This window comes from Mesoplodon densirostris, chromosome X, assembly GCF_025265405.1.
Source record: "Mesoplodon densirostris isolate mMesDen1 chromosome X, mMesDen1 primary haplotype, whole genome shotgun sequence".
In the NCBI taxonomy this organism is placed as follows: Eukaryota; Metazoa; Chordata; class Mammalia; order Artiodactyla; family Ziphiidae; genus Mesoplodon; species Mesoplodon densirostris.
This window is the reverse complement of record NC_082681.1, coordinates 11,575,935-11,586,476: the sequence shown is the minus strand read 5'-3', so window position 1 is coordinate 11,586,476 and position 10,542 is coordinate 11,575,935. Positions and strand designations below refer to the sequence as shown.

The 10,542-nt window shown below is 43.2% G+C and overlaps 1 long non-coding RNA gene across 1 annotated transcript; it reads right to left on the bottom strand.

Annotated features, from left to right (window-relative positions):
- Positions 1–559: 559 nt before the first annotated feature.
- Positions 560–6,997, bottom strand: LOC132482714 (uncharacterized). The gene is made up of 3 exons (XR_009530943.1): positions 6,966–6,997; positions 2,431–2,536; positions 560–632 (listed from the first exon to the last, which is right to left on the bottom strand). It is a non-coding gene; the product is annotated as an uncharacterized LOC132482714 (long non-coding RNA).
- Between the last annotated feature and the right edge of the window lie 3,545 nt (positions 6,998–10,542).

The window sequence follows — 10,542 nt, the reverse complement described above, 5'->3', positions numbered from 1 at the left end:
TTTGGTCTCTACACAGGTGACCATTTCTCCAGTGCTTTCTCTGGAGAGACAACAGAGACAGCAAGGTCTCAGTCACCTGATAGACCCAGGGCAGCACTTTATGAACTGCTGGAAGAGCCCTCTGGGACGTTTTCATCCTCCTCTGGCTCTTTAGTCATTGTTGTACTCCGCCGGTAGTAGAACACAAATATCTGTGACTTCTTCTGTGTAGGACCTCTTCCGGAATTCTGACGACAGACTGATTTTGTTAACTCGACCACCTTCCGAATCTGGTCGGAAAACAAAGTGATACAGAAAGATATTGATTTGGGGAAAGAGGATGGGAAGGAGAACTTTGAGAGAATGGGTGTGGATTGAGAAGGGGTTTGTGCCAGGGAAGGGCTGGGTAAGTCTTGGGTGGGGGATGAAGAGGAGGCACGTGAGTCGGGTAATCTGACCTCCTCCGTCTTATAGCCCTGGAGTGGAGAATTCCTCCTCTCCCTTCTGCGTTGGCCTCCTGGTGTTTGTTGCTCTGACCTCTCGGTGTTTGTCCCTGCGTCGCAGTTAGGCACCTGGGGGATTGTAGTTTCCTCTGCCATGTCAGTAGCAACAGTGTGCTCTACTCCAAGGCTCCTGGCCTCTCTATATATACCCTGCCAGGACAATGAAGAGCCACACCCATCAGCTTTGATTGGTCAGCCAATGGTAGCGCTGGGGTGGCTGTGACATCACAAAGCACCACCCTTGAAGATACGTGGGGGGAGGGGAGGGGTGCAGAGGAGTCTAGGTGCTCTGGTTAGAGAAAGGGAGTGCTTCCTCAACACCCATTAAAGAGCCTTCCCAAACTGACCTTCCACTCTTCCTCATCTTCTCTGGTTCAATCCTTGTGGTGCACATGTTAGGGAGAAGGTGTTCCCTCCAAACCATTCCACATGGCCACCCCCATTCAGTGTTTAATTCTGTTGTCTCCCAGATCTCATCACCTAGTATTGCGTGGTTTTTTAAAACTTTTTATTTTAGAACAGTTTTAGATTTACAGAGTAATTGTGAAGATCATATTCATACACTCCACAACAAATTTCCCTTCTTAACATTGTACATTAGTATGGTACAATTGTTCAACTTAGTGAACCAACACTGAAACAGTATTATTAACTAAAGTCTGTACTTCATCAGATTTCCTTTTTTTTTAAAAATGTTGAGCCTTCTTTTAATTAATTTATTTTTATTTTTGGCTGTGTTGGGTCTTCGTTTCTGTGCGTGGGCTTTCCCTAGTTGTGGCAAGCAGGGGCCACTCTTCATCGTGGTGGGCGGGCCTCTCACTGTCGCGGCCTCTCTTGTTGCGGAGCACAGGCTCCAGATGCGCAGGCTCAGTGGCTGTGGCTCACGGGCCTAGTTGCTCTGCGGCATGTGGGATCTTCCCAGATCAGGGCTCGAACCCGTGTCCCCTGCATTAGCAGGCATTTTCTCAACCACTGTGCCACCGTGGAAGCCCCAGATTGCCTTATTTTTTACCTGATGTTCTTTTTCTGTCCCAGGATCCCAACCAAGATTCTACATTAAATTTAGTCATTCCATGTTATAACTTCCTAGGCTCCTCTTGGCTGTGACAGTTTTTTAGACTTCTTGTTTTTGAAGACTTTGACAGTTTGGGGTCTTGTGTTTTGTCTTTTACATTAGATCTGCAGATGTCATTGCTCTTATAGGTAAAAGTTTTTATAAGTTTCTTCTTCCAGAGAACCTCAAATCAAGTCAGTACCACCAGTGTTATGGACTTCCCCGTGGCAATGGTTGAACTAATCTCTTGGCTTTGTCACAGAGGTGACACAGATGTTTTTCTCTAGAGGTCTGAGGATCAGGATCATTTTTATTTATGACAGAGGCACAGGGGCAGCAGCAGAAGCATTTTGTAAGGTACTAGTGAGTCATTTACTTTTAGAAGTATGACCTCAGCATCCCACATAGTTAACGGCTCTTCCTCCACACGAGTGACCATCCAATGGACCTGTATATTGAACAGACTGTCAGTCTTTCTCCTGAGCTCTATATAGAAAGGGGGCCAACATGTGGTTGAGACACAACCAGTGTTCACAAGGTAAGAGTCATTTCTTTGAGGTTAGTGTCAGTCACACCTTAGTTTGGAATTGAAACACGTGATTCAACCTGAGAATCACAAACAGGTCCAGGTTGAGACACAGGATTCAGGACTGCTTTAAGGAAGGTCCCAATCCAATAATCCTTTCACTATATGCCAAGTGGCTAAACTGACTTATGTTGGTCAAAGCTTTAGCAGACACTCAGTAGGACTAACAAATGCAGCACGAAGAAGCAAGTTCAAAGCACAAGCTAGCCAGCAGGCAGTAGCCCAAGTGCCTGTTCACCAGCATACAGCAGAGCCAGTTAGAAAGCCAAAGCAAGAGAAGAAAGACCCCTGGTGGTAAGGGATAGCACCTTGATGTCCTGCTCACAGGGCCAGTTGTTGTAGTCACACCACAGAGACAGGATGGATCCTTCAACCCAAATTCGGTTTGGATGTCGAGACTGATAACACATACACCTAGAGAGGATGAAAAACTTTACTACATAAGGAGGCTTTCTGGGGAGAGCAGGGCAGGCTCTCAAGCAGGTTCAAGAATGGCTTAAGAGAGCAGAAGAAGGAGACTGGCTTGGCTTTTATGGTGGTGAGGGGATGACACTGGAGTGTTCCCACACACAGGTCAGGTTTTGCACAGTCTGAACTTCCTCCTGGCCCACAGAAGAGAGAGTACCTGAGCTTTCTTATCAGATATAGGTAAGCAGGGGAAGAGGCAGTGGTAGGGCTCTTTTATAGAATAATGTTGTGTAAATGCAAGGTGTTTAGCACAGTTTAGAATTCTCATAACCATGATAACCACACTTATATTGTTTTCAGTTAAACTACGTTTCACTAGATTAGTATTTCCCAAATTATGGTCCTTTAAATATTATTTAAGGTGGCTTAGAATTATCTTGGTTCATCACAGAGAAACTGTGTAGAAAGAGAAAAGACTGCTAGCCTCAGGAGGTCTGACACACTGGTCACAAAAGAGCAGACTTCATTGTACTATCTGCGGAATTATGAGGGGTTTCTAACATGTTTCCCATCCTGGGTGACTACTGTAGCATCCAAAGACTGTAATAATAATTACAGAAACTAACATTTATTGACTACTAACTCTATGTAGGAATTATGCTAAATATCCATATACATAGTTAATCCTCGTCACAACCCTATTGAGATAAGTGGCAAAAGAGCGGTTTCTGTCATTTCTGCCAGGACATCTCCATTCCAATTGCAGAAGCAGTAAAGAGCATATAGGAGGGCACATGGGAATATTTATGGACCAGGCTCAAAAGGGGTATGCATTACTCCTGCTCACATTTCATTGGGAAAAACTCACATAGCCACATCTAACTACAAGAGAAAATGAGAAATGTAGCCTACCTAGTAGAAGAGGAGAACTTAAATGTTGGAGATAAGCTAGCAATCTCTGTCTCCACCATCTTGTTCATCACTCTCCCCAGTATTTACAGTAGAGCCTGGCACACAGTAGGTGGCCATGAATATTTCTGTTGAATGAATGGGTTTCAACTTTTTTGGTCAGTTATGGGGATCAAAAACATATAGAACTTGGTTAAGCAATGGTTTCCTAGATACGACACAAAAAGCACAAGCAACAAAGAAAGAGTAAATTGGACTATATCAAAATTTTAAAATGTTTTCTTCTGCAAAAAAATACCATGAAGAAAGCAAAAAGGCACACCAAAGAAAGATCCTGGCAAATCATATATTTAATAAAAGTGTAGTATCCAGAATACAGAAAGAACTCTTACAACTCAACAACAAAAATACAAACAACCCAACTGAAAATCAGGTAAAGGACTTAAATAGACATTGTGCTAATGAAGATATACAAATAGCCAACAAACATATGAAAATATGCTCAATACCATTAGTCATTAGGGAAATGCAAATCAAAACCACGATGAGATACCACTTCATACCCACTAGGAAGGCTATAACTTTTTTAAAAGGAAAATAACAAGTATGGACAAGGATGTAGAGAGATTGAAACACTCATACACTTCTGGTGGGAACATAAAATGATACAGCCTCTGTGGAAAACATTTTGGCGGTTACTCAACAAGTTAAACATAGACTTGCCATATTACCCAGTAACTCTACTCCTAGGTATATAATGAAAAGAGTTGAAAAGGAGGGAACAACAACAACAAAAAAAGGTGAATTGAGCAACACAAAAGCAAAGGGCAAATAACGTTTCAAGAAGTAAAAAATGGTCAACTTTATTAAATACCTTTTACAGGTAATATAGGGACAGACAAATGATGATTGAACTTGTTAGTAGAGAGGTCATTGGTAAATTTGATAAGAAGGAAATTGAAAGAGTGGAAAATATTTTAATATAAACCTGGATGTGTATTAAGGAGAAAATGTGAGATCAGAAAGTGAGGGGCGGATAGACAATTTCTTTTGAGAGTTTTGGTGCTAAGGGGAGGAGAAATATGGGACTATAGCTGGAGGGGGATTTGGTATTAAGAGAGTGTATTTTTAAGAGGGTAGATTCTAGAACGCATCTAGCCAATATAAATGACTGAATGAAACTGACGACATAAAAAAACAAAGGGATAATTGCAGAAGAAAAAATATTGAGAAAGCAAGAGGGGTATTCAGAGCACTAGTAGATTGGATCGGTAGCAAATGGGAAATATTGGCTTTCCATGAGAACGAGTAATATTTATAGATTTTACAGTGGAGAAGGAAACGATTATGGTATGATTACAAATGCAGGTAAGATGGTAGATTTGGTGGGGAAGATATAAAAGAATTTTCTCTTGACTCTTCAGTTTTCTCAGTGAAGGATGAGCTAAGGGCATAAAATAACAAGAGTGAGGGTAGGGTTTTGAGAAATTGAGGGGAAGATAAAGTATTGGATATTCATTTTGTATAATGGAAATGGGTGTATAATATGGAAGGATTGATAATTTAAGATATGTGGTCAAGGGCTTCCCTGGTGGCGCAGTGGTTGAGAGTCCGCCTGCCGATGCAGGGGACACGGGTTCGTGCCCTGATCCCGGAGGATCCCACATGCCGCGGAGCGGCTGGGCCCGCGAGCCATGGCCGCGGGGCCTGTGTGTCCGGAGCCTGTGCTCCGCAGCGGGAGAGGCCACAGCAGTGAGAGGCCCGCGTACAGCAAAAAAAAAAAAAAAAAAAAAAAAAAGATATGTGGTCAAGAATTTAAGGTGAGATCAGTTAGCTTTGTCTTGTAAATTTCTACAGCAACATCCATCACTTGTATATAGGAACAAAGCAGGTAGATAGCTAAATTTAACAAGGGTTGTGGTTTTGCCAGGGAAGTACTAGGGTGGGAAAGTGAGTAGGGAGATGAAGGTTTATGAAAGTAAGTGATGCTAATGATAAATTGGTAAGCAGTGAGGAAATGCGAAAAGAGAAATGTGGCTGATGCTGAAAAGTAGTAGAATTCACAGACTGGAGTTCAAAATTGAAGAATTTTTAGAGTTGGGTGTGTGTAGGTGTGTATACCTGCACGAGAGAGAGGTATTTTGCTAGGAAGAATAATCAGTTGTAGCCCAAGAGATGTATGTTTTAAAATCAGGATTTCAGAGTTGCTGTAATTTTTGAGAATGTCAATGTCTAGTGCATGACCATTAGAGTGAGTGGCTTAAGTATGATGGAAGAAAAATACCATTGGAATTGAGGGCATGAAAGATTTGCAAAGCCAAAAATGCTGGATGAATATCCACATAGATGACAGATGTTGAAGTTGCCAAGATGGTGGCAGTACTAAAAGTGGAGAAGAAGATCAGGAAAGTGTCTAATGAATGAAGGTAAAGAAATAGATGGCGTAGCACGTGATATTATCTAATAGCAAGAACTACAAATGAGCTCTGAATTTTGAAAGAGAAAGGAGCAGAAATGGTTTGAAAGTGACAATGAGTCGACTCCTTGGGGTATGTGAGGAAAACTAACGTTTGCTCAAGAGGACTGCAGGGGAAGTGATTTCCTCAAGGCACAGCCATATTCCAGTCATAAAACAGAGACTAAGGGAACACTGAGAGAACAACTTGAAGCTACTGGGGAGTTTCTTAATGATAGACTATGAGTTACAGAGGGCAGGAAAGAAGCGCTCATGAAGTTGGGGAGAGAGTTGGGTCCAATTCTGTCAAGTGCAGAGCAATACGTGAATAAGGGTCTAGTTAATGATGGATAATCTGCAGGGTGGTGACTTAAGTAAAAGTGATAAGACAAGATGGACCTTGTGACTGCATGGCAGATTGGGAGGTGAGTAAAGCCCTCCAGACTACAGATTGCTTAATCTAGGCTGACCTAGAACTAAGAAGAATCCAGAAACACCACTGAAACCTGTTTCCTCTAAATATCATGTATCCTGTATGATGATCCAGCATTTCAAAGATAGACTAGTAAGGACATCTAAGAGGGTAGGTCTGAAAGGAAAGGAGTGTGTTTGCTTAAGAGTGTGAGTGTGTATGAAAAATGTCAACAGCAAATTCTAATGTCAGAGGGTTGCTACTATAGGCTTATGGAGCCATGCACTATTCTTGGACAACCCAAGATGCCTGCACAGATGTGGCCCAGATGCAAGCACCAACACTTACTGGGCACCTGCAAAGCCAAAGCTGGGGAAGATGGAAGGCCAAGGGGAAGTGGTATTATCCCAATACAGGAATGTATTTACTTAGGCTTCCTAAATGGCAGGTGGACAAAAAATGGAAGAAAGGAAATTAAGCTTCTTTCGCCTAACATCTCTCCACAGGAGGAAGTACTTGGAGTTGTATTTCCTACGTAAATTCACCTGCTAAAACTCCAGGGAGCTCATCACATTAGAAGGGTCCTCTTTGTCATTGTCTTTTAAAAGAACAATTCCCCATGCTTATAAATCCAGGCTCAGAACATCAATTCAACCAACCTCAGGAGCCTTGTGGCTACACCTTCCTGCTGGGAATCAGCATGGTCCCCAGAGAATCAATTTGAGGAGTACTGCCAAAGTGTTTTCATTTTCAGTGTTTATCCCCTGGAATGTCTAGGAGTGAAGAATAGACAGGGCAATACAATCCTAAGATTCAATTTCTTTCATCAAATACAAACCGTATATATGAGCATCAAGGCAAGAGGATGGAGGACTTTAACTGAAATTCCAATAGAGATCTAAGCACAAATCCTGGAACCATCCCATGCTAGCATTGTGAGTTAGGATAGGTACTTAACCACTCTGAGCCTGTTTTCTGATCTCTAAAAAAAAATAGAAGGGTAATATCTCATACAGCTGTTGCAAAGATCAACTCAAATAATTCGTGTACAGAATATAGCACAACAACCTACAGAATGGGAGAAAATATTTGTAAATCGTGTATCTGATAAGGGATTTTTATCCAGAATATATAAAGAACTCTTACATGCCTGTGATAAGAAGGTAAATAACCCAACTTTTAAAATGGGCAGAAGATCTAAATAGACATTTCTGCAAGGAAGATATACAAATGGCCAGCAAGCACATTAGAGACGCTTGACATCATTATTCATCAGGAAAACACAAATCAAAACCACAGAAAGATACCATTTCATACCCATTCGGATGGCTAGAATCAAAAAGTCAGATAATCATAACTGTTGGTAGGGATTTAGAGAAATCAGAACCATCATACACTGTTAGTGAGAATGTAAAATGGTATAGCTGCTTTGGAAAAGTTTGTTGTTTCTCAGAGGGTGAAACAGTGTTACTGTATGACCTACTTGTAGGTATATCCCCAAGATAAATGAAAATAGATGTCCATACAAAAACTTGTACATAAATATTCATAGCAGCAATATTCATAATACCCAAAGATGGAAACAACCCAAATGCCCATCAACTGATGAGTGGACAAACAAAATGTGGCAAATCCATACAACAGAATATTATTCAGACATCAAAAGGAATGAAGAACTAATATATGCTACAATATGGCTGAACCTTAAAAACATTATGCTAAGTGAAAGAAGTCAGTCACAAAAGACCACATATTATGTGACTCTATTCATATGAAATGCTCAGAACAGGCAAATCTATAGATACAAAATAGATCAATAATTACTTAAGGCTGAGGCAGAAGTTGTTGGGAGCACAGGGAATTAATAGCTAAAGGATACGAGGGTTTCTTTTTGAGGTGTTGAAAACGTTCTAAAATAGACTGGAGGGAACTTCAAGACGTCAGAAGAGTAAGACGTGGAGATCACCTTCCTCCCACAGATACATCAGAAATACATCTACACGTGGAACTGCTCCTATAGAACACGCACTGAACGCTGGCAGAAGACCTCAGACCTCCCAGGGAAGAAACTCCCAACGTAGCTGGGTAGGGCAAAAGAAAAAAGAAAAAGCAGAGACAAGAGAATAGGAACGGGACCTGCACAATGGGAGGGAGCCGTGAAGGAGGAAACGTTTCCACACCCTAGAAGCCCCCTCACTGGCGGAGACTTCAGGTGGCAGAGGCGGGCAGCTTCGGAGCCACGGAGGAGAGCGCAGCAACAGGGGTGCGGAGCGCAAAGCAGAGAGACCCCGGCACAGAGGATCGCTGCCGACTGGCACTCACCAGCCCGAGAGGCTTGTCTGCTCACCTGCCGGGACGGGCGGGGGCTGGGAGCTGAGGCTCGGGCTTCGGTCTGAGGGCAGGGAGAGGACTGGCAGTGTGAACACAGCCTGAAGGGGTTAGTACGCCACGTCTAGCCAGGAGGGAGTCCAGGAAAAGTCTGGAGCTGCCGAAAAGGCAAGAGAATTTTTCTTACCTCTTTGTTTCCTGGTGCACGAGGAGAGGGGATTAACAGCGCTGCTTAAAGGAGCTTCAGAGACAGGCGCGAGCCGCGGCTATCAGCACGGATCCTAGAGACGGGCATGAGACGCTAAGGCTGCTGCTGCCACCACCAAGAAGCCTGTGTGCAAGCACAGGTCACTATCCACACCTCCCTTCCGGGGAGCCTGTGCAGCCCGCCACTGCCAGGGTCCCGGGATCCAGGGACAACTTCCCCGGGAGAACGCACAGCACGCCTCGGGCTGGTGCAACGTCACGCTGGCCTCTGCGGCCGCAGGCTCGCCCCGCCTCCGTGCCCCTCCCTAGCCCCCGGCCTGAGTAAGCCAGAGCCCCCGAAGCAGCTGCTCCTTTAACCCCGTTCTGTCTGAGTGAAGAACAGACGCCCTCTGGCGACCTATACTTAGAGGCGGGGCCAAATCCAAAGCTGAACCCCAGGAGCTGTGAGAACAAAGAACAGAAAGGGAAATCTCTCCCAGCAGCCTCAGGAGCAGCGGATTAAATCTCCAATATCAACTGGATGTACACTGCATCTGTGGAATACCTGAATACAGAACGAATCATCCCAAATTGAGGAGGTGGACTTTGAGAGCAAGATTTATTATTTTTTTCCCATTTTCCTCTTTTTGTGAGTGTGTATGTTTATGCTTCTGTGTGAAATTTTGTCTGTATAGCTTTGCTTTCACCATTTGTCCTAGGGTTCTATCCATCCGTTTTCGTTTCACTTTAAAAAAAAATTTTCTTAATAATTATTTTTTTATTTTAATGAGTTTATTTTACCTTACTTTATTTTATTTTCTTTTATCCTCTTTCTTTCTATCTTCTTCCTTCCTCTCTCTCTTTCTTCCTTTCTTCCTTCCTTCCTTCCTCCCCCCCTCCCTCTCTCTCTCTCTCCCTGTTTCTCTCTTCCTCTCCTTCTCTCTGCCTCTCTTTCTCTCTTTCATTCTACTTTTTCTCCCTTTTATTCTGAGCCGTGTCGATGAAAGGCTCTTGGTGCTGCAGCCAGGAGTCCATGCTGTGCCTCTGAAGTGGGAAAGCCAACTTCAGGACACTGGTCCACAAGAGACCTCCCACCTCCATGTAATATCAAATGGCGAAAATCTCCAAGAGATCTCCATCTCAACACCAAGACCCAGCTCCACTAAATGACCAGCAAGCTACAGTGCTGGATACCTTATGCCAAACAACTACCAAGAAAGGAACACAACCCCACCCATTAGCAGAGAACCTGCCGAAATATCATAATAAGGCCATAGACACCCCAAAACACGCCACCAGACGTGGACCTGCCCACCAGAAAGAGAAGATCCAGCCTCATCCACCAAAACACAGGCAGTAGTCCCCTCCACCAGGAAGCCTACACAACCCACTGAACCAAATTTAGCCACTGGGGACAGACACCAAAAACAACAGGAACTATGAACCTGCAGCCTGCAAAAAGGAGACCCCAAACACAGTAAGATAAGCAAAATGAGAAGACAGAAAAACACACAGCAGGTGAAGGAGCAAGATAAAAACCCACCAGAACTAACAAACGAAGAGGAAATAGGCAGTCTACCTGAAAAAGAATTCAGAATAAAGATAGTAAAGATGATCCAAAATCTTGGAAATAGAGTAGAGAAAATGCAAGAAACATTTAACAAGGACCTAGAAGAACTAAAGATGAAACAAGCAACAATGAACAACACAATAAATGAAATT